Genomic DNA, 21,767 nt, shown 5'->3' on the forward strand with positions numbered 1-21,767 from the left:
TAGCGCCTGCGGTGCAACCGGAACTTTGACGCACGGCCCACCAGATTCACGCACAGCCGACCTCGGACGATGACGCCTGACTTCCAGAGGGGAAATCGACGCAGCACCTGCTGTGGCGGATAAATTTCCCCGTACCACCCACCAGAACGAGGCAGGGCTTGTCAACAAGCCCAGGATTCCACGCACAGTCCCCGTGGCATCGGGAAACCCCGCATCCCGAAGAGGATCCACGACCGAGCGCCGGAAATCGATGCCCAGCCGTCCCTGCGTGGAAACTAAACAACGCATCGACCTTGTGTGGCCTAAGAAATCGACTCACACCCCTTTGTTTCCACAGTTCTCCTCCTCTGCAGCCCTTTGCGGAGATTTTTCACTCAAACCAGGTACTTTGTTCTTGAAAGAGACTTTGTTTGCTTTTAAAAGACTTAAGACACTTTATATCACTTTTCAGTGATATCTTTACATTTTCTTATTGCCTCGTTGATCGTTTTGACCTGCAAATATCCAGATAAATATTATATATTTTTCTAAACACTGTGTGGTGTATTTATATGGTGCTATATGGTGGTATTGTATGATTTATTGCACAGCTACTTTACACATTGCCTTCTAAGTTAAGCCTGACTGCTCAGTGCCAAGCTACCAGAGGGTGGGCCCAGGATAATTTGGATTGTGTGTGACTTACCCTGACTAGAGTGAGGGTCCTTGCTTGGACAGGGGGTAACCTGACTGCCAACCAAAGACCCCATTTCTAACACTGAGCAATACCCCTGTGCGCCGTCAGATGGCTCAGTTCGGCTTTGTGTGGCCTCATCGCCATCGTTGGAACTGTCTATGGCGTCACCATCACCTGTAAAGGCACCACCCAGGTATGCATATGTCAGTTCTTTTTCTTCTGTGCCAGTGAAGCGCAGATTCAAGATAGAGCTACCCCTCTGTCTTTTTTTACAAGCCTTTTTTTGACTTTATGTTGAGGTTTTTTTGGGTCATTGAGAATGACAAGATTCAAGCCGAGTGGTGCTTGCCATCGCGCCATGTCAGTGATGGATCCCCATCTAGCATGCCTTTGGTGTCTCGAGTGTGACCACGACTTAAAGTTGTGTTCGGATTGCTGGGTCATGGCTCTGAAAGCTTCGAGGGAGCGGTCCCTGAAGCTCCTTGTGGCCCAGCAGTCGACAATGGCAGGCACGATTCCTGGGAGATAACGGTCCCCATCAAGGAGAAGGTTGTGGGACCACTTCAGGAGCTCCAAGTCCTCTTCATCCCACTTAAGGTCCTCAGATCCTCAGGGCATTTGGGGAAGAAGCACAAGAAGAACAACAAAAAGAAGAAGTCAAAACGGACTTCGACTTCACCTCGTCTGTAGGCCGAATGTCGACGTTCCAGGTACGGTTCTACGGACTCATTGCAAGGGCCGACTCTGAGGCTTCCCCCCTTTTCTGGAACCGGAGCAACCCCCGCACAGTGGAAGGAATTTTATGAGGGCATGTGCTGGCTGTTTGAGCAGGCCGGCCTTGTTGGAGCGCCTTTGGGCCCCGTGGGGTCAGAGGAGGCCCCATCAGGTTCCACAACGGCGACTTCGGCCCTGGCTTTGATGGGGCCTCAGGTATCCGATTCCGGATCCAGAACGACGCCGTCCGCACACAGTTGACCTTTTCTAGCACCATGCACAAAGTCGACATTCCTGGTGCCATCGACGTCCACTGTTGACGTCAGCCTCATTTAGATCTCTGATTCCAGCAACAACGGCGCACACAGGTGCAAGATCATTGCCTGGGAGTTTATTAGACCATCCAGGCACTGGAGTGAAATGGGAGGGGTCTCTGGACCCTTTAGAAACCCAGGTGGAGCCTATGGACTGGTTTGAGGAACTAGGAGAAGCCAGTGAACTGGGCACCTCTCCAGATTCTGACTTGCTCTCACCCCCTACTGTGGCTACAGAGGAGGGGGCATCCTATGCTATAAGGGTGCGAAGGGCAGCAAAGTTCTTGGACCTCGAACTGCCCTAGGTGCAAGTCAGGACTAACCTGCTAACAGAGGTGCTTCAGCCAGGAGCTTCCTCATCCGAACCAATGTTGCCCTTTAATGAAGCCCTTACTGATGTCCTGCTGGAGACCTAGTCCAAATCCAGCACAGAGGCCCCTGTAAACAGCGCAATTGGCCGCCGCCATTGCCTGGCTCTGTGTTTCCTCACTTACCACCCTACCCCTGAGAGCTTGGTAGTCCAAGCCTCCACTTTCCCTTCTGCTCCCTGGGATAGAGAATGCAAGAAGCTGGATCATCTTGGGAAGAAGATGTTTTCATCCGACAGCCTGGCATTGAGATAGGTGAACACTTCATGCTTATTAGGCTGTTTTTCCCACACACTGTGGGATGCGGTGGTACAAGTGCTGACTCTGATCCCAGAGGACGCACGGGCCATTCTCTCCCAAGCAGTGAAGAACGGGAGAGATGCAGTGAACTTCACTATACGGTGTGGCTTAGACATGACTAATTCACTTAGCAGAGCGATTTCGTCGATGGTGACCCTTCAGCACCACACCTGGCTACAAACATCTGGCTTGTCAGGGGATGTCCAGGCAAACCTTATGGAGATGCCCTTCACACCTATTTGGTGAAAAGGCAGACTCGGTGCTGGAGTGCTTTAAGGACTCCCAGACTACAGTCAAGTCCTTAGAGCCTTTTGGCGGGGCCTCGCCAACCATCTGTCTTTCGGCCCTTTCCTGGCTATAAAAGGTGCATGGCACCACACCAACACCAGGCCAGCCACTATCCTTCACTAGGCCATCTGCTTGTGCGGGGACGCAGTTGTAATCCCTTCAGACCCAGAAGGTCTGGTCAGAGGTCGTCCACCACCTCGCCCCCTACCTCCACAGCATCCAAGCCCTCCTAGTGTGATTCTGCAAGACCATATTTGTCCATATATATATATATAGAAGACCATATGGAGGGAGGATAAGTCATCATCTCCCTCACTGGCAGGCCACGACATCAAACAAATGGGTCTTGCAGATCATACAGAAGGATTATTCCCTCCCCTTCCATCTTCCTCCCCTCCAATGCCTCCCTCAAAAGAACAGCTGAATGAGGATCATTTGGTTTTACTCCGCAAGGAAGTTATGGCTCTCCTGGGCCAATATCAGAAGTAGGCAGTGGTTGTTATTCCCATTACATTTTGATAGGTCTTGTAGGATGTTGGCTCTGTATGTACTATTTCAAAGTATGAAATAGCATGCACATACTCCAAGGGTTCCCCTTAGAGGTAAGATAGTGACAAAAAGAGATAATTCTAATGCTCTATTTTGTGGTAGTGTGGTCGAGCAGTAGGCTTATCAGAGGGTAGTGTTAAGCATTTGTTGTACACACACAGGCAATAAATGAGGAACACACACTCAAAGACAATTCCAGGCCAATAGATTTTTATATAGAAAAATATATTTTCTTAGTTTATTTTAAGAACCACAGGTTCAAGATGTACAAACAATACTTTAAATCAAAGGTATTTTACTCAGGCATCTTAGGAACTTTGAATCATCACAATAGCATGTACAGTTTTGGCAAAAATGCCAATAAGCTATTTTAAAATTGGACACTGCAAAATTCAACAGTTCCTGGGGGAGGTAAGTATTTGTTAGTTTTCCAGGTAAGTAAAGCACTTACAGGGTTCAAAGTTGGGTCCAAGGTAGCCCACCGTTGGGGGTTCAGGGCAACCCCAAAGTTACCACACCAGCAGCTCAGGACTGGTCAGGTGCAGAGGTCAAAGTGGTGCCCAAAACGCATAGGCTTCAATGGAGGAGGGGGTGCTCCGGTTCCAGTCTGCCAGCAGATAAGTACCCGCGACTTCAGAGGGCAGACCAGGGGGGTTTTGTAGGGCACCGGGGGGACACAAGTCAGCACAAAAAGTACACCCTCAGTGGCACAGGGGCAGCTGGGTGCAGAGTGCAAACAGGCATCGGGTTTGCAATTGGTTTCAATGGGAGACCCAGGGGTCTCTTCAGTGAAGCAGGCAGGCAAGGGGGGGGGCTCCTCGGGGTAGCCCCCACATGGGCAAGGGAGAGGGCCACCTGGGGGTCGCTTCTGCACTGGAGGTCAGATCCTTCAGGTCCTGGGGGCGGCGGGTGCAGTGTCTTTACCAGGCGTCGGGTTATTTGAAGCAGGCAGTCGCGGTCAAGGGGAGCCTCTGGATTCCCTCTGCAGGCGTCGCTGTAGGGGATAAGGGGGGGGGGGGTCAACTCTGGCTACTCACGGGCTCGCAGTCACCGGAGAGTCATCCCTGTAGTGTTGTTTCTCCACGGGTCGAGCCGGGGGCATCGGGTGCAGAGTGGAAAGTCTCACGCTTCCGGCGGGAAACATGCAGTCCTTTAAAAGTTGTTTCTTTGTTGCAAGTTTCAGTCTTTGTGGAACAGGGCCACTGTTCTCGGGAGTTCTTGGTCCTTTTAGATGCAGGGTAGTCCTCTGAGGCTTCAGAGGTTGCTGGACCCTGAGGGACGCGTCGCTGTTGCAGTTTTTCTCGAAGTGGGGAGACAGGCCGGAAGGGCTGGGGGCCAAAGTAGTTGGTGTCTCTGTCTTCTCTACAGGGCTTCAGGTCAGCAGTCCTTCTTTGTCTTCAGGTTGCAGGAATCTATCTTCCTAGGTTCTGGGGGGCCCTAAATACTCAATTTAGGGTTTTTTTTAGGTCTGGGGGTTAGTAGCCAATGGCTACTAGCCCTGAGGGTGGCTACACCCTCTTTGTGCCTCCTCCCTGAGTGGAGGGGGGCACATCCCTAATCCTATTGGAGGAATCCACCATCTGCAAGATGGAGGATTTCTAAAAGTCAGAGTCACCTCAGCTCAGGGCACCTTAGGGGTTGTCCTGACTGGCCAGTGACTCCTCCTTGTTTTTCTCATTATCTCCTCCGGCCTTGCCGCCAAAAGTGGGGCTGTGGCCGGAGGGGGCAGGCATCTCCACTAGCTGAGCTGGCCTGTGGCGCTGTAACAAAGGGGGTGAGCCTTTGAGGCTCACCGCCAGGTGTTACAGTTCCTGCAGGGGGAGGTGAGAAGCACCTCCACCCAGTACAGGCTTTGTTACTAGCCACAGAGTGACAAAGGCACTCTCCCCATATGGCCAGCAACATGTCTGGTGTGTGGCAGGCTGGCAAAACTAGTCAGCCCACACTGGAAGTCGGGTATGTTTTCAGGGGGCATCTCTAAGATGCCCTCTGGGTGTATTTTACAATAAAATGTACACAGGCATCAGTGTGCATTTATTGTGCTGAGAAGTTTGATACCAAACTTCCCAGTTTTCAGTGTAGCCATTATGGTGCTGTGGAGTTCGTGTTTGACAGACTCCCAGACCATATACTCTTATGGCTACCCTGCACTTATAATGTCTAAGGTTTTGCTTAGACACTGTAGAGGCATAGTGCTCATGCACCTATGCCCTTACCTATGGTATAGTGCACCCTGCCTTAGGGCTCTAAGGCCTGCTAGAGGGGTGACTTATCTATGCCATGGGCAGTGTGAGTTTGGCATGGTACTCTGAGGGGAGTGCCATGTCGACTTAGTAATTTTCTCCCCACCAGCACACACAAGCTGGCAAGCAGTGTGTCTGTGCTGAGTGAGGGGTCCCCAGGGTGGCATAAGACATGCTGCAGCCCTTAGAGACCTTCCCTGGCATCAGGGCCCTTGGTACCATGGGTACCAGTTACAAGGGACTTACCTGGATGCCAGGGTGTGCCAATTGTGGAGACAAAGGTACAGGTTAGGGAAAGAACACTGGTGCTGGGGCCTGGTTAGCAGGCCTCAGCAAACTTTCAAATCCTAACTTGGCATCAGCAAAGGCAAAAAGTCAGGGGGTAACCATGCCAAGGAGGCATTTCCTTACAGGTCTTGTCTACCCTAAACCAAGGAGAATGGATGGTAGCATTGGACTTGCAGGGTACGTACTTCCACATCCCCTTCCTGCCTGCCCACAGGCATTACTTGCATCTCAAAGTGGGCCACAAGCATTTTCAGTTTACTGTGCTACACTTCGGACTTACCAGTACCCCTCGGGTGTTCACCGAGATGATGGCGGTGGTCACAGCTCATCTGTGCAGGTTAGGGGTTTCAGTCTTTCCCTGTGTTGATGACTGGCTGTTGAAGGCTCATTCACCCAAGACTGTCATCGCCAACCTCCAGACTATGGCAAACCACCTGCATTGGCTGAGGTTCACTATAAACGTGGAAAAATCACACATGACTCCCTCTCGGATACTCCCTTTCATTGGAGCTGTTCTGGACACAGTGCAGTTTCAGGCTTTTCCTCCTGAGCACCGATTCCAGGATATGCAGGTTATGATTCTGATTTTTAGGCCTCACTTTGTGGGATACGTTGGAGCAAAGAAAGGTCGGGCAGTGCAGAAATGAACCATTTTGCAATTGGGTCATCTCTGCATAAAGATCTGTTATGCTCTGGCCAAGAAGCAGCCTCCTGAGGGCTTGAGGGCCCATTCCATCAGGGGCAAGGCTGCTACCACAGCATTAGTATGAGGTGTACCAGCCCTGGACATCTGCCAGGCGTCAACCTGGGCATCTCTGCACATGTTTACCAAACACTACTGCCTGGACAATCAGGTCAGCAGAGACGTGCATTTTGCCCGTTCAGTCCTGCAAGATGTTTTAGTCTAAACTGAATTTGCCAGCAACCCACAGCCAGGAGTTTATGGCTTGGGTATCTATTCTAATGTAAGGAATCTGCAGCTAGAAGTCTCTATCAGATGAACAACTTACTTACCTTCAGTAACGTATTATCTGTAGAGACCCTATCTAGTTGCGATTCCTTACACCCACCCATGCCTTCCTGCTCTGTGGACTTATTTACTAGGGTTGAGAGTTGTCCTTTTCAGGGCCCTAGTTTTGTCACAGACAAACCTTGACAGTTTCTTCCATGTCTCTGTGATTCTGGCATGGAGGTTTGTGCAAAAGCAACTTACATACGCGCAACTGGGTGGTGCCTTTATAGGTGACCGTGACATCAAAGGTGGCTCCATCGATGCCAGGTGAAGCCGAACAGAGCCACCTGACGACATGTAAAGGACTACTCAGAAACTTAAATAATATTAACTGTTTAGGTCCCCAGCTTTCAGTAATGACTCAGTGGGGGGGGGGGTCCCCGGATTTCAATAATGATTCAGTGGGGGTCCCCGGACTCCAGTAATGATAAAGTGGGGGTCCACAGAAGTCAAAAGGTTGGGAGCCACTGCTTTACGTAATTGAAGAGAAAGTTTTCCAGGATCCCTGCAAATGCACTGGAATGTTCTCTGTTTATGACTTCAGTGAGGATCCTATGATGCAAAACTAGGAATACAAGTAAGTAACATTTCCTTATCAGATGCCTTGTTCAGACGAAATTATTGAACAGCTAAATATTTATCCACCTTAGATTTTATAAAGTGTAAATAGTAAAATCCCCTACCCCCAAAGGCAAAGAAAAAATTGCTTTTTCCGCACCCCTGGGTTTATGTCAGCTTATGGTACAATCCTTCACACATCTCTGGACCTACCTACCACATTTCAGTGCTTAATTAATCATGTTAGGGGCGTGGATGTGGCTTTACAGCCTGAGCGGCCAACTTTGCAACTGGGGAACGAGGTTCAAGTCTCAGCATCGCCTCACCATCCTAAGATTCTGGGCAAATCACTGAATCGCCCCATGCCCACAAAATGAATGTGTCCTTGTGTAATATAACTGGTGCTGCTGTAAGGCGCTCCAGTACCTTTGGGTCGGGTTCACGCTACATAAAACTGAATAAAAGTTCGCCTACTCTTTAAGCATTATGCAGCAACATGCATTGACAAAATCGTCACCTAGAGTAACACATTTTAAAAGCATGTGAAATATTTGACGTCAAACGTAAGCTGCTTAGTCATAGCTTGGCTTCATATCAATCACAAACCAGTATAATTGTTGCCACGCAGCTGCTCACTTCAGGATATTTTCTAGGAAGTACAGTTATTAAAGCTGGGCAAAATAAGTACTATACAACATTTTCATTTTTCTCAAGAAAAGAAAAAAACCGTCTGAGGTTTCCTGGGCTTTATTGTCTAACATAGAGGATTCGTTCCCACATTTTCCCGTACAGTAGATATCTTCGGTAACCCTTTTATAGGAGCTCTCAATGCCTTTAGGCAGTAACACACTTCATATGTACAGAAAGTGCCTGCAGTGTTCTGATTTTTAAAACGCTTTTCTTCTTCAAACCAAAAACGTCAGAAATGGGTTAGGAGCTTTCATAATCCAATCTAATGAGCAAGGAAAGAATCAATGTATGCATGTACATTGAAAGTCATATCTACAGGAAACACAGTATTGAGCAATAGAGAAAAATTCGGTTTGCGATAAAAGGAGCAATCGAAACCCTTACTTGCTATCCTATTGCTACATCATTAATTGTGTTCACTGATACAACTTTAACATGGTAAGCTCAGAACAATGGATCCAATTGCTGCATATTACATTGGTTCTTAGAGCTGCAGGCTTACTGTTTTAGACAGTTGATAAAGCTTAGTGACTCTAGTAGAATGTTGACGTCTTTTTGCTTCAAGGCAAAATCCAACTCCAAAATCAGCACAGGAAGTCTCCAGAAGCCCAGGTAACCTGGAAGTGAAGCCTACGAAACATAATTAAGATGAAACAACTGGGCCGTTAAAAGGTCACTCATCCTTGTAGAAGAGATCATCACCCATTAAGGAATCTCGAAGCCAGAACGTAGACGAAGAGAAAGGTCACGTCAGCACTGTTGATGCTACTAGCGTATTAAGCCATGGGACGGAAGCCATGGAAAATAAAGCTAAAACCTCATCAAAACATAAAGCATTACTGTCAAACCCTATGCCTGCTTCCACCCTGACACGGAGAATTTTCTTTCAGTGGTTCGGGCCTTTGTTGATTTTCCTTTCATACATACGCCATGTCTCATATGGCAGTCAGGCAGGGGAGATTTGCATTTTAGTGGCAGCCCTAAATATAGAGGACATCCCGATGCATCAGACTTGATGGCCTTGTGCAGGACAGGTCACTACCAATGACTGGCTGCTGACAGAGGAAATGGAAGCTCTACCAGCAGTCATTCAACAGTACCTCCCACCTTTAGACGAGATGAGAGTCAGCTGGCTGGGGTGCTGTGAGCTCCATTTTACCCAAATGAGACCCTTTCTAACGCCCGTCCTCCACCACATGGTCGAGGTTTAAGAGTGGATAATGTTCCAATTTTCCACAGTTCAACATAACAGTACCCTGCTTCAGCTATGTTTCAGCCATGTTTTTGTGCGCATGCTGTCAGATGCCCAAAAGAGGTGCATGTCTCTGACGTTTAGTGCCTCTCTTGCATCTTGACTTCCGAGATCAGAAAGTGTTGATTAGCTTCCTCGTGCAAAAATATTCACATTCTTGTTACAAAATGAAGGACGCCTTCTTCTTTTCTCATGATCTCAGTCTTCAGACACCTTTATTCCCGCTTTGTTGAACTCTAACGCATGTTTCCCTTTGTCAGATTGCTTATGAAATCCTATAAATATGTGCCTTGCCTTTGCTTAGCCAGGGATGCTCCATCCCAGGTTCCCATGGGACACTATGGCCAACTGGACTGATGCACAGCATATTAATTTTTCATTTTGCTAGTAATAACCCTTTTCAGATGGTGTGTGAGAAGGTTTTACATAACAATGAGCTTGCTGTTGCAGTTTTTTCACTCTTCATTATATGCATCTTATGTCTTTAAAGCGGATACCTAACATTTACAAAGGATTTTTTTCTTTAGGTGGGATACATAGGTCTTGCAGTCTTGCTGGTACAGGTTTTAGCCCTCATCTCATGGAGGGGGTCCTGGTATTTTAAAAATTGTTCCCAAACCATGTGGGCTGGAGTATTACCTTCTCAGGGATTGTGATAGGATCCTGATCGCCTTACATTTTCAGACTTTCTTTTGTCATTGAGTGTTGTGATTGAGACCCATCATTGTTCAATTGGGTGAAAAATTATCTGTCTTAGGGTCTCATTACGAGCTTGGCGGCTGGAGCAGCAGCCCGCCAAGTTTGGTAGTCCTGAAAAGACTGCCATGTTGGCTGTCTTTCAGACTGTCTTTTACTAGTCATACAGGCAGGACTGCCAACTGCACACCAAACAAGGCAGACTGCCAGTGGTGAAGCGGCCTGGAAATAGATGGTCTGACCTCCAGCGCCGACAGCACAGAAGATAACCACTGACATTATTACAAGCACACAGTCGCTGTGGCGGTCCCCTATGGCGGTCAGCCATTGGTGGTCCGCACCGCGGCGGTCTGCTGTCAACAAAGTAATACACAACTGCACATTGAGAAAAATTTGAAAACAACACAGCTAACACACATTGCCACACTGGATACACCTGCAAATGACCATATAAAACAAACCCCTTCACAGATCACAACCCTTTGCATTTTCAATGCACATTGCAGATGCCAGAACACTTTTTGTCCACAGAGTCCATATATTAGGCATCCCTTTTTTACCATCCCATTGAATACCCTGCACACACTTTTGTGCTTTCACACCTGTTAGAAATGGGGTCTTTGGCAGTCATGTTACTCCCTGTCCAAGCAAGGACCCTCACTCTAGTCAGAGTAAGTCACACACAATCCAAATTATCCTGTGCCCACCCTCGGGTAGCGTGGCACTGAGCAGTCAGGCATAACCTAGAAGGCAATGTGTAAAGTATTTGTGCAATAAATCACGCAATAACACAGTATAAACACCACAAAAATACACCACACAGGTTTAGAAAAATATAAAATATTTATCTGAGTAGATTAAGGTCAAATCAATCAAGATTTGATAAATACAAGTTTAAATGTCACTTTTGTAATGATAAATAGAGTCCTTGGTTTTTTAAACCAACAATGGTCTCTCGTGAGCGCAAAGTGCCTGGGGTGCATCTAAATTATCCGCACAGGACCGTAGAGGATGAGATGCGTGGAACACGGGGAGGTGTGCGTCAGTTTCTCCAGGCACACACAGACGATGTGTCGATTATTTTCCACGCAACTAGGGCTTTGCGTATATTTCTGGCACGCAGACTTGGACCCTCTTTGGGTTGTGGGGTATTCGGACACCCCGGGGACGATGCAGAGAAATCCTGGGCATGCGGGACGAAGTCACAGGAGCTGCGTAGATCCGGTGGGTGATGTGAGGAAGTTTCTGTTGCATGGCTGACGCTGCTTGGATTCCTCTCGTAGGAAGTCGGGCTGTGTCGTTCCGGCTCGGCGATGGGTCGATCCAGTGGGCTGTGCATTGAAGTTCCGATCGCAACGCTGGCGCTGCATCGATTTCCACTCAGGGAGCCGGGCTACGTCATTCCAGTTTGGCGATGTGGGGAGTCTATCCCCGCTAAGCAGGCTGTGCTTTGTTTTCGGCTGGCTGTGCATCGATTTTTCACTGCACAAGGAGTTCTGTGCAGAGTTGAAGTCTTTTTGGCCCTGAGACTTCAAGGAAACAGGAGGAAAGCTCAATCCAAGCCCCTGGAGAGCACTTCTAAGCAGAGCCAGAGGCCAGCAAGGCAGCAGGGCAACAGCAAGGCAGCAGTCCTTTAAAGCACAGCAGTCCAGGTGAGTCCTTTGGGCAGCCAGGCAGCTTGTCTTAGCAGGTTGCAGGTTCTGGTTCAGAGTTTCTTTTGCAGGAAGTGTCTGTGTTGGTAGGATCAGGGACCCAGTTTATATACCCAAATGTGCCTTTGAAGTGGGGGAGACTTCAAAGAGTGGCTTAGAAGTGCACAAGGCCCCTTTCAGTACAATCCTATCTGCTAGGGCCACAGTAGGGGGTCTGGCAGTCCATTGTGTGAGGGCAGGCCGCAGTCCTTTGAAATGTAAGTGTCAGGCACTCCACCCTTCCAGCCCAGGAAGACCCATTCAGTATGCAGATGTGTGCAGGTGTGACTTAGCATCCTGTGTTCGTGGTTGTCTGGGTGAAATGCACAAGGGAGCGCTCAATCAGCCCTGTTAAGAAGTGGATGGTGAGGCACAGAAGGATTTAAGTGCAGAGAAATGCTCACTTTCTAAAAGTTGCATTTCTGAAATAGTAATATAAAATCCAACGTCACCAGGATTTTGTATTACTATTCTGGGCATCATAAAGATGATCTGTTTACCCCTTTCTAATCAGAATCTACCACTCAAACAGTTTATGAGGTTAGCCTTCATGTTAGCCTATGAAAGGAGCAGGCCTCACATCAGTGGAAAATAAATTTAGGAGTTTTCCACTACCAGAACATATAAAGACACAGATATATGTCCGGCCTTTTACTTACACAGCACCCTGTCCTCTGGGTTACCTAAGGCCTACCTTAGGGGTGACTTATATGTAGAAAAAGGGGAGTTTAAGACTTGGCAAGTACTTTTAAATGCCAAGTCGAAGTGGCAGTGAAAATGCACACACAGGCCTTGCAATGGTAGGCCTGAGATATGGTTAAGGGGCTACTTATGTGGGTGGCACAACCAGTGCTTCAATCTTCAGGCCCTGGGCACATGTAGTGCACTTTACTAGGGCCTTACCAGTAGATCACATATGCCAATTGGGTATGAACCAATGTTACCATGATTTAAGGGAGAGAGCATATGCATTTTAGGACTGATTAGCAGTGGTAAAGTGTGCAGAGTCCTAAAACCAGCAAAAACAGTGTCAGAAAGTGGAGGGAGGTGGGCAAAACGTTGAGAGTGATCACCCTAAGGCTGTCAGGTCTAACAGCACCCTATTGCACTTTCCCTCCTTAGTATGTCACTGCCACCTTTTTTTATGTTCCACCATGTGACGTTCCAAAAACCCCAATTTTTCTGAAGATGAGTTATGAGTCATGGTGGATGAAATCATAACAGTTGAGCCACAATTGTTTGGAGCACAAATCCAGCATACTCCTCTGAGTAGGAAAAAGTAAATGTGGAACAGGATAGTTGATAGAGTGAATGCTGTAGGCACCACCTTGCGCACAAGGGAGGACATCAGGAAGAGGTGGAACAACCTCAGGGGCAAGGTCTGTTCCCTGATCTCCAGGCAACAGCTGCAGGCCAAAAATACTGACAGTGACCCTCCCAGTGCCCTAATACACTTCTTTCTTGTGAGAAGAAGGTCTTGGCCATCCTGCATCCTGAGGGCTTGACAGGAATACCCGGGGGAGAGGAGTCAGTTACAACTCTATAAATGTCAGTAAAATGCAATGTCATACATGCTCATAGCTCACCTTGCGCCTCTATTACTGTTACTCCAATCACCGGCCCAGTGTTCACCTGTCCAAAGACTTCTATTTGGCAACTCACAATTAAAGTGTACTCACCTCAGGTATAGGTATAGTATAGTATAGTGTGTGTGGTACAGGGACTGACCTGACTCCAACTACCAGCTGGCACTGTTTCTAAAACTCCAACCACCAGTCCAGTTTTCACATGTCCAAGGACCAGTGGCGGACCATCCTTTAGGGTGGAGGGGCCACGACCCCCCACCTTTTGCCCCTCATGAAGAGTGTCTGTCAGGCTGAACAAAGGTCAGCCTGACAGACATTCTCCATGTTCAGCTCAGGCAGGCAGGAGCAGACTCCTGGCTGCCTGAGCTGAACTTTGCTGGGCTGAGGAGGTCACAGCTCCTATGGGCGTGACCTCCTCGGCTCAGCAAAGGTGCCTCGAGGCCCTCCCCTGGGTGACGAGGAAAGCGTCACCAATTGATACTCTTCCTGGGCGCTTCAGGTTTAAGCCCTGAAGTGCCCAGGGTGAGTGTCAATCAGTGACACTTCTTGTGAGGTGGGGTCAGCAGTCTCACTGACCCCATCCCGCTCTGTGAAGAGGCTGGGACTGCTGCCAATGAGGGAAGGCAGCAGTCCCAACCCTCCTGGGATCTGGAAGCTGAAGGTAAGTGTGTGTGTGTATGTGTGTGATGTTTTAAATTGAATGTTTAGTGCACCCATGCATGTTTGAGTGTTATGAGTGTTGTTAATGGATGTGCGTGCATGCGTGTGTGTGTGTGAAAGAATGAGTGTGTGCGATCCTTTAAAATGAATGTTTGATACGTGCGTGCATGTTTGAATGGTATGAATGTTGCTAATGGATGTGCGTGCGTGTGTGAAAGAATGAGTGTGTATGATGTTTAAAATGAATGTTTGGTGTGTGCGTGCATGTTTGAATGGTATGAGTGTTGTTAATGGATGTGCGTGCGTGTGTGTCTGTGTGTGAAAGAATGACTGTGTGTGTGTGTGTGTGTGTGCGTCCCGCCCGTCCCCCTCTCTCCTAAAGCTACCGGCCACTACTGCCAAGAACCCATGTTTGTTATCTATCATTTTAATGATACACACCTGAATAGATAACATTTGCCGAGTGTGTGTAGTACAGGCACTGACATGACTACAACTCCCAGCAGGCACTATTCCTGTAACCACAAACACTAGCACAGTGGTCACATGCTACATAGCATCTATTAGTGAACTCTCAATTGTAGTGTACTCGCCTGGGGGGAGAGAACATTGGTCAAGTGTGTGTAGAAGATTGAGTGACATGACTGCAAATCACAGGAGGCACTATCTCCAACAACCAGCACAGAGGTCATATGCCCCAATATATGTGTTTGACAATCATCAATTGCAGTGTACTCAACTGGGGGGATAACATTTGTATAGTGTGTGTAGTAGAGAGAGTGACATGACTGCAACTCCCTAGAGGCACTGTTTATATGCCCCAAACACCAGCCCACTGTTCCCTTGTCCAAAGACCTCTTGGTGTCAACTCCCAACTTAAGTTTACTCACCTGGGGGGATATCATTTGTCAAGTGTGTGAAGTACATGGAATACCCTGACTGTAAATCACAACAGGCACTGTTTATCTGCCTCCAGACAACAGAACAGTGTTCATTCATTCAAAGACCCCTGTTTGCCAATTCTCAAAGTATGTTTATTCAGCTGGGAGGATACCATTTGTATAGTGTGTGGTGAAGAGGGAGTGACATGACTGCTAAGGCCAGGAGGATCCATCACTGTGACTCCACTCACCAGGACAGTGTACTCTTCTCCAAAGACTTCTGTTTGGTAACTCACACATGAAGTGTACTCTGCTGGGGGATAATATTTGTATTGTGCATGTAATACAGGGACAGACATGACTGCAACTCCCAGGAGGCTCTGTTCCTATCACTCTAACCACCAGTCCAGTGTTCTCCTCTCCAAATATGCTTGTTTGGTACCTGAAAATGAAGTGTACTCACCTAGGGGGATGTCATTCATCAAGTGTATGAAGTAGAGGGAGTGACATAATGCTAAGGCCAGGAGGCTCTGTTTCTCTAACTCGAAAGACAAGCTCAGTGTTCACATGCCCAAATAGCCAAGTCTGTTAACTCTCAGTTGAAGTTTACTCACCTGGAGGATACCATTTGTATCATGGTGGGAAACAGAGGGAGTCACCGGAATTCAAAGCACAATAGGCCCTGTTTCTCCAACTCTAACCAAAAAGACAGTGTTCACTTGTCCAAATCCATCTATTAGTGAATTCTCAAATGATGTGTATTCACCTGGGAGGGTAACATTTGTCAAGTGTGTGTAATATGGAGAGTGACAAGACTGCAACTCCCAGGAGGCACTGTTTCTCGAACTTCAAACACCAGACCAGTGATCACTTGTCCAAATACCCTTGCTTGCTAACTCTCAATTGAAGTTTAGTCACCTTGTAGTGACCAAGATACAGAGTATGCTCAACTCTGAGATGTGTTTGGCTACCTAACTCCCCCTTGACCTGCTAACCCAAGATGAAACTACTGAAGTCAGGAAGGTCAGCTTACCCAGTGTCCAAACAATGATCCCAAAGGCCTCAAGATGCATAACCAGAAGGGTTTTTGCAGCAGACACATTCACACTGCACTGGCCACATGATGACTCCAGTAACATATACAACAAACTCCTGGGTCTGTCCGCATCAGAATCAACTGGGCCTCAAATGGCCAAAAACATATCTTGCCTAGCCACTGTTTTGCCTGCAACGGTGGCAAGGTGGCATTCTCAGGCCATTCTCCCAAGGGCTATTGATCTGCATATTTCAGGAGCTGCTTCAGTCAAGAAGATCGGGTATGCTCTACAAATGTCATGTCAATACAACCAATACCATTGGTACTTGCCACAACAGGATTAACTTCAACTTAACTTTGTACACTGTCTCAGCTTAATGTAACAGTAAACTGTTGGAGGTAGATGACACAATACGGCTAGTAACATTATGGGGGTCATTCCTACCCCGGCGGGCGGCGGGCGCCGCCCGCCAGGCGGTGACTGCCAAAAGACCGCACTGCGGTCAAATGACCGCAGCAGTCATTTTGACTTTCCCGCTGGGCTGGCGGGCGACCGCCAAAAGGCCGCCCGCCCGCCCAGTGGGAAAGCCCCAGCAACAATGAAGCCGGCTCTGAATGGAGCCGGCGGAGTTGCTGGTGTGCGACGGGTGCAGTTGCACCCGTCACGATTTTCAGTGTCTGCTTTGCAGACACTAAAAATCTTAATGGGGCCCTGTTAGGGGGCCCCTGCAGTGCCCATGCCACTGGCATGGGCACTGCAGGGGCCCCCAGGGGCCCCACGACACCCGTTCCCGCCATCCTGTTTCTGGTGGTGAAAACCGGCAGAAACAGGATGGCGGGAAGGGGGTCGGAATCCCCATGGCGGCGCTGCTTGCAGCGCCGAAATGCAGGATTCCCTGGGGCAGGGGAAAACCGGCGGGAAACTGCCGGTTTCCATTTTCTGACCGCGGCTTTACCGCCGCGGTCAGAATTGCCCCTGAAGCACCGCCAGCCTGTTGGCGGTGCTTCCTCCGTCCCCGGCCCTGGCGGTCCATGACCGCCAGGGTCGGAATGACCCCCTATATCTTTAACATCAATGGGTTGAGCTTCCACTGGGCAGACAGAGGTCACAGAAGAGACTGCCACTACCCCCCTGGATGAAACCCTCAGTGAAGAAGACACTCCTGGATGTCTGGAAGTAGAGGACGGTTCTGGCCCATATGGGCAACCTGGTCAGACACCAACAGTGAGCCTCAGTGTGGCCACATCAACACCTCCATGCCCAGTTCCCTCAACATCACAGGCATCCATTTGCCCCCCAAACTGTGTACCAAGCACTGTGTCTACCATCTTGTGCCCCCCAGTCCTGGATCCTGAGTTGCAGTGCAACAGCTCATACAGTGAGGTTCCAGGACCCAGTGGGAGAGGGCACCCTGTGGCAAGGGCACATGGCTGTGGAAGTAGGGTGTGTGGGAAGCATACTGTGGGCTAGAGGGGTGAGGCCACTGGGGCTGCTCCTGGCCAGGAGACCATAAGCACGCCTTGGGGGTCTATCAGCAGTCTCAAAGCATGATGGGCCAGATCTTGACCGAACTCCGGGAAATCAAGCAGCTAGAGAGGGACATGCATAGAGGCATGTGAGAACAGATGGAGGCCAAAAATAACAACATGACTTCCCTAACAGGGGTAATGAGGGACATGCACACGTTCCGGAGCAGGGCCTTTCAAAACTAATCTTCCCCTTCCTATAGCTCATTAACACCAGGCACATCAACATTGTGCCAGCCACTGGAAGGGAGGTCCTACCAGACAATGAACCTATCCCATACACTCCTGCCTCTGTAGCAGCAGATCCACCCTCCCCACGCAAGAGGGGACATCCAGAAAAGAATCCCAGAGGTGTGGATGGCAAGACACCCACCACAGCTAGCAAGTGACCTCTTCCTAAAGGACCGCCTTTGTGTGCCACATTTTCTCTGTTGACTGATCCTGAACCACCTACTAGTTTCAATGGGAGGAGTACTCTGGACTCCCAGTGGTGTGACGTCTACTCCAATGATTTCATTCATCATGACTGACACCTTCGCTTTACTTTTTTGTTCCTTTCTGTCCAAGTGTAATTTTCTGTATCATCATTGTAATAAATTCACCCATCACAAACTCATTGTCTCCTTGCTTAATTTCCACATTTTGCTTTGTAGAGATGTACGACCATTTGAACCATATGATGAAGACACAAGCTACTTGTACAAGTAGGGATATATTACAGGTACACAGTGTCCTGTTCAGGATTACAACCATTACACACAAACACATTAGTACATGTGTCTGATCATACCAAACATTTTATTCCAGTGTACAGCACACAGGCTGTTTATATGTCTGGACTTTTTGAAGCAAAAATGTGTGACTCGTACTGAGTAAAAGTACATTTTCCTATGTACAGCCCCCCAAGACAAGGAAGGAAGGAATTTGTCAGACACTGTCCTGTAGAATAGGCAAACATTAAAGTGAGCATTATCACATACCACACCACAGTAATCCAACATCACATAATCCAAGATACAGAGAGATGACAGTACAATAGTCACTGATCACACCCCCAACATATTCAATTTCCTGTGCATCTGGGGGTTTGACACTAACACATGTCAGTGTTGTGACACATGCAGTGTGGCCTACAATGATGAAACAGATTTACAGCTACATACAGGTCATACAAGAATAGTGTTTAGCCAATGTGAAAGGAAAATGACTTGGTCGCAATTTATGACTCCATATTTCATGCCCACATGATGACACACATGATGGAATTGGCCATCCACAGCACACAAAACAAGTCCAATGTGCACTTCTGACCTTCCACCCAAACAACGTGCAAGCCGTCTTGACACAGGTCTCATGTACCCCTAATCTGTGACCTACATTACCTGGCACAATCCATGTGCAACTTGTATGTCAGAACACCATCACAGATACCTACCAGTGTCACAACTCTAAAATGCCCACATGAGGATGCCATGGTGAAGGTACCTATACAAAGACAAGAAGTATAGGCTTGAAAATATACCTATTACACAAATCACATAGCATGTATCTGTAAATGAAATTACATTGCAAGGAAATTGACACAAACAAAGCAACATCATCAAGACGGGGATATGTCAAAAGCTAACTCATCACGCAGCCTTTGGCTGAGTATCAGCTCCCTAGTTGTTTCTAAAACACTCAACTCCACACATTCCCACAACTACAGTTCATTGTACAGTCAAAGTCATTACATCGCATGATATAAACTCATTAAAAAGGTAGCTGTTGATGAGATCTTCCTGCAAGTCAGCTGCTTCCTCTTCACCACTGTCATCCTTACTTGGCATTCAAGAGTCTCACTCAGTGGCACTGCAGGTTCCCCCTCCTCTGGGATGTATGGGATATTCCGCCACAGGGCAATGTTGTGTGGCATGCAGCATGCCACAGTGATCTGACACACTTTTCCGGGTTAGTAGAGGAGGTCTCTACCAGTACTTTCCAGATTCCTAAATCTGGCCTTCAGGAGCCCAAAAGCCAACTGCATTACCCACCATGTTCTTCCATGGGCCTCATTGAAATAGACTTCTCCTGGCTTAGTTGGATTCCTTAGTGGCGTCAACAAAAAATGTTTCGGTAATGCGGAGTCTCCTGTTCAGGAATGGGACATATGTGCAACAATGAGTCACTCGGTTCATGATTGTAGCACCTGACATTGCAGATGTGACTTACCAGCCAGCCAGGCCCTCTCTAGGTACAGTTGTGAGTATGGTGCTGTTCTGCATTATGAAGGACTCATGGGCTGAACCCAGATAATGGGCGCACATGTGAAATGTAGAGATCCACCTAACAGACAACTTGCACGTTGATGGAATGGAAGTTTTTTCTGTTACAATAAATGTGTTCATTGCCCTACGGTGGCACCAAGCCAACATGTCTGCATCAATGGCCCCCAGCACACGTGGGAGGCGTGCAAAACCATAAAAGTCAGCCTTCACATAGACTAAATCCTCACGTCAGGTAAACCGGACATAGCTGTCAAGGTGTTTCAACATTGCTGAGAGGATATCCTTTAACATCAGATTGAACATAAGTTGGGACATACCAGCAGATAGGTCCATTGTGTGTTGGAAGGACCCTGTGGCTAGGAAGTGCAATACTGACGACTTGTACAATGGGTGATATGCTGGTTGGATAACTAATAGCTGGCATCAGATGTGGCTCCAACTCACGACATAAGTCTACTTTTGTTTGCCTATCCAGGCAGTAGTACATGATAAGGTGCCTTTTCTCCATGGTCTGAAGGTCGGGCAGTGGGCGGTAGACAGGAGGTTGTCACATCCTCCTTCTCCAATGGTACCTATGTATGACAATACATGATTTCTAATATTAGTCGGTGTGTCCACAGAAACATACATGATGCATGGCAATGAGATCATGTGACAAAGCAGTTCTGAGTGGATAGACATGGCACCCAGTACTCATCACAGCTGGCAACTACACAAGGTTCACATATGACCCCCATGGTTTTCACCACGTGTCCACAACGTGGATTTGGATGAAGCTCAAAGATGTGCAACACAATTGCCCCTCGAAATGTGCCTGTATATTTCAAACGCAAACATGACCGTTGGTGGTTGTTGACTGTGCCCCACTGTTCAATGCCATCTGTGCCTTGCAACATACTAAATGTAGTAGGACCTACATGACAAGACAGGAGAAGGATGTTTGTGAGGTAAAAAAAACATGTTTTGTAGGTGTGACACCGTTTATAAAGCCCAATACAGCATTTTGGGCTGCCAAAATCGCAGATGCCTGATCGACTCCACTGGACATTTGGAACCGTCCGCCACTGCCAGCGGAAGTTGTCATGGCAATAGGCGGTTGCAACCACAGCAGACACAGCCATAGGCTAACATTGTTGCCAGTGGCAGTCGCAGATCAATGGTTATGTATGCCGGCAGTTGAGACCGCGTACTTGGCTGACGTGACCACCATGTTCTGCAGATTCACTCACTTGACTCTGACACTGCTGTCAGCAACACCTCTATGGCCTGAGTTGCTGAGTGCTGCCTCTGGGATCAATCATGCCATGTCCAGCAGGTGATAGGACCCCCGCCATCTCTCCAGAGGAGCTGGAGAGGCTTGTTACTGAGGTCCTACCCCTGTATGACCAGCTATATGGTTCACCAGAGGAGCAGGTAAGTACCTCATGTGCACAATTTTATAGGTAATTCACCATCCTTTTCCTCCTCACAGGCTAGAATGTGCCCGTGTGCCATTTAGACTTTTTGTTTGCCTGTTGTTGCAGTCTGTGTGGCATCAATGGGATGTAGAATGTTTAGGTATTGGTGGCCAGTACCATATGTTAGATTCAGTCACATTGTACCCACAATGTGCATTTCCATGCCATTGATGTATAATCATGTAGCAAAGTGGACTGCACATAGGTGATGGGTAAGGTTTGTAACCTTACTGTTGACATGCACCGCTCTCCGACCCAGTGCAGGCATAGGCTCCCAGCCTGCCCTGTGTCCAATCATAATGCTGCTCAGAGCAGAGTTTGGCTGGAGTGCCCTCGCTGGAAAACTAGGAGCCTGGGCCTGCTCTCTCCAGACCGGCACCCTATGCTCTACAGTATTGCTGCCGGCTCTATTAAGAGCCAAAGACAATGCTGTAAGCCGTTTCCTGCTGAGCCAGCGGGAAACTTGTAATGGCCCCGGCGGGGAGGCGCCACATTGGCAGCAACCTACCCATCGGAAATTCAATGGACAGGCTTTTCTGTCCTCCGAAATCATAATCAGGGCCATAGTTTGTAATTTTTTAAGTGTTCTACTAATTAATTTTTAAATTTAGTTAGTAATTTATAGGGCAATAGCAGGTTGGGTTTATAGGATAATAGGGTGGAAAGTTCATTAAAATAAAATGAATTTAAATGTAATATTAACTTATATTGTAT

This window comes from Pleurodeles waltl, chromosome 1_1, assembly GCF_031143425.1.
Source record: "Pleurodeles waltl isolate 20211129_DDA chromosome 1_1, aPleWal1.hap1.20221129, whole genome shotgun sequence".
NCBI classification, from domain to species: Eukaryota; Metazoa; Chordata; class Amphibia; order Caudata; family Salamandridae; genus Pleurodeles; species Pleurodeles waltl.